Here is a 2,997-nt window from a genome sequence, read left to right as displayed (position 1 = left end):
GTGATAGCACACCTCCCTGTGGACAGCCTCTTGTCGCACCCAGACGGATCTTTGTTTCACCCACCCTGGTCTCGGCGATCCTGGTGCGCAGCACGGCCTCTATCCATCYGCGCACCGGTGCCGCCACRTTCCTTCTTTCCATCGCCCTGGCTACACTCTCGTGAGATGTTTATATTATAATGTTTTACATCGAGCCGAAAATGAAGACAGACTAGAAGCAAAGTGTGGAAGTGGTCGAAAGAAGAAGACTGACGAGCTAGCAGACTGCCTTAACATGCGCAAGGTCCGTCAAAACCCCAAAATTTCGACCAGAACCCTTGCCAAGGATTTGGAAGAAGAGTGTGGCACGGTCGTCTCACATGAAACCGTCCGCCAACTAATCCTGCGAAACAAATACCAATGAAGGATTGCGCGTAAGAAGCGCGTAAGCGAAGAAGAATGCTTTCGAAAGTAAATGTTGAAAAGCGCTTAACTTTTGCTGTCAACATGAGCTGGACAACTATTGGGACGTCTTCATATTCTGTGACCAAAATAATGCTGTACTACAATGATGGACCAACTAGATTGCGCAAGCTGTTAACAACTTTAGATCAGCGCAACATCATTCCGGCAGTAAAATTCGGCAAATTGTCGGTGATTGTTTGGGGATGCATTAGCAGCAATTGAGTGGGAGAGCTTGCGTTTATTGAAAACACAATGAATGCTGAGCAATATCTCTGAATTCTCTAAACAAATTTGGGGCAAAGTGCGAACAAATTTGGCTTTATTGTCGATAATAAGCCAAGTCTAAATTTTATCAAGACAATGACCCCAAACATAAGGAGTTCGCTGTGCGCACATGACTCCTTTATAATTGCCAAAAGGTCATAGATACACCTCCTAAGAGCCTCGACGTGAACCCCATTGAAAGTGTGTGTGTTTGTCTGAAGAAAAAAGGAGCAAAAAGGCAGCTCAAAAGCCGCGCCGCTTAAAAGCAGCAGTACTGGAAGAGTGGCATAAAATTCCGTTGGAATATGACTTACAAAAGCTGGTTTTGTTGGTATTGTTTTTATTATTGAACATATAAATTAAAAGTTTGCTAAATAATAGTTCTGCATTAAAAAAATATTGAAAAAAAAAAATAACTAAGGTCGTTATTTTTGCATGCAAAGTAAAAAAATATGTTTTTTTCAATTCATAGAACCATATGACGATAATTCAGTGAACTTGTTTTCAGTAAGTATACACTTTGACGAATGGTGGTGGTTTTATCGGCCATATTGAAGTTAAAACTAGCAACATTTTTAATATACGTAAGGGAATAAGTTTAAAACGTATGTACAAAAAATTTATAAAGTATAAATGCAAAAGTCAAAATTATCAAATATGTGAGGTTTCTAAAGTGATAATTACTAAATACCAACCAGTAGGCACTGAAATGTTGGGAACATTTTTAATTTATTTAAAAAAAAATTCCATTCTATTATTATAAACAAATGTTTTGAAACCAAAAGTTTTTATTTGGACAAATTTATAAAGTCCCTTATTGTCAAATAYATGTATTAATGTGCAAAAACAACTTTAGAAATAATGTAATAATATAATACATATTAAATTGTTCAGTTTTTGTTGGAATTATGATTTGTCAAGAAATTATATATTATTGAAACCTCGAAAGATTCTATTCATGTATATACTGGTCTGATATTATTAAAACACTTTAGTGATTTGGATATAACAGTATAAACCTTCACTGTAGTTATTGGAAAATAATTGTTGGCGAATAGTTTATAGCATTTGAAGATAAAATAGATGATTATCAAATATTAATCTCTATTTTTCGCTGCCTTCATATCTTACAATTTTCAAAGCTTATAACCTAAATGTAGTATTAAAAGTACATTGATTTTTTATATAATTTTATTTTTTTGGTCACCAAAGAAACCACGCGCACTCACGCGCAATGAAATTTACATATTGTAAATGAAATATAATGTTATTTACAATGCTTATTAAATTTCAGTACATCGTCAAACTTTGTATTCACATTAGACCAAGTCGATCTCACATAAAAACGTATAGATATTTCAAATTAGTATGTCGACGTGTCTAATAAGGTAAATTTATTTTAGAAATACTGTTTCAGACAGTTCAGTAAGGTCAGAGCGAAAATGAGTTGTACTTTATTTTCCTTATGTATTTTCCACCACTGAGAAATTCTTTAAAAACTACAAAATATTAAATAGCGTTCAGAAAAACTATGTGGAACGAATTCTAAGTAAAATGTCTACTGTTATCAAATAAATAGTGATTTTTTTTTTTTTTTTGTTTTATATTTAACACTGTATTCAATTCAATTAGTGAAAATAGTTGTATATAGAAACAATTAATATTTTTCATTTCTTATGTAGGTGTTTGTAGATCTTCGAATTTTCAAACATATATAATAATTGAGCATCAACTTAATAATTCCAGAGTACAAAAATATATAACTGCCGTATCTTACTGTTTTTATTTTTGTCAACTTACTAACGCAGTGTTTCACTTTTTTTCGGGGCGAACACCCTGATGCCACAATAGTGATTATATCTCCGATTTTGTTGCGACTCACTGTCTTTCTTAAATACACGAATTGTATAATTTTCTGTTGGTTTGGCTCACTTCGAAAATGTAACAAATCCATTAACTTTGAATGTTTTGCAAATACTCACAATGTAAAAAGACAGAAAGTTTACCATTTTTTACAAAACACATACAAATTTCCTTTTCACCAGACGATATACCCGAAGTCTATTGGTTATTGGCGAATCAGACATATTGAACAAACGAACAAAACCAACGAGAGAATACCACTCACCCAATTACGCATCTCGCTACTTTTATTGGCGATTACAATATGGCAACAGAAATTATAAAGTAACAAAGTTTATCGATACATAACAACATATTACTATTCTCTAAGAATATGGATCAAGTCAATCTGAACATACAGTGGCTCACAGCTATTTCGTGTAAGCA

The 2,997-nt window shown here is 33.4% G+C and overlaps 1 protein-coding gene across 5 annotated transcripts in view; it reads right to left on the bottom strand.

Moving 5' to 3' along the window:
* The window catches only part of LOC108974724 (lysine-specific demethylase lid), a 20,694-nt gene extending 17,843 nt beyond the window's left edge, over positions 1-2,851 (bottom strand). For 2 of the 5 annotated variants that reach the window (XM_018942735.1, XM_018942734.1), the window contains exon 1: positions 2,509-2,851. The gene's annotated coding sequence lies outside the window, so the exon portion shown is untranslated. The remainder of the gene's footprint in view (positions 1-2,508) is intronic. The other 3 variants (XM_018942738.1, XM_018942737.1, XM_018942739.1) reach the window with 3 other exon arrangements.
* Positions 2,852-2,997: the final 146 nt, after the last annotated feature.

The sequence above is a fragment of the Bactrocera latifrons genome, unplaced genomic scaffold, assembly GCF_001853355.1.
Source record: "Bactrocera latifrons isolate USDA-ARS-PBARC rearing strain unplaced genomic scaffold, ASM185335v1 scaffold_584, whole genome shotgun sequence".
Taxonomy (NCBI): Eukaryota; Metazoa; Arthropoda; class Insecta; order Diptera; family Tephritidae; genus Bactrocera; species Bactrocera latifrons.
The sequence above is the reverse complement of the archived record's forward strand: the minus strand, read 5'-3'. Positions and strand labels throughout refer to the sequence as shown.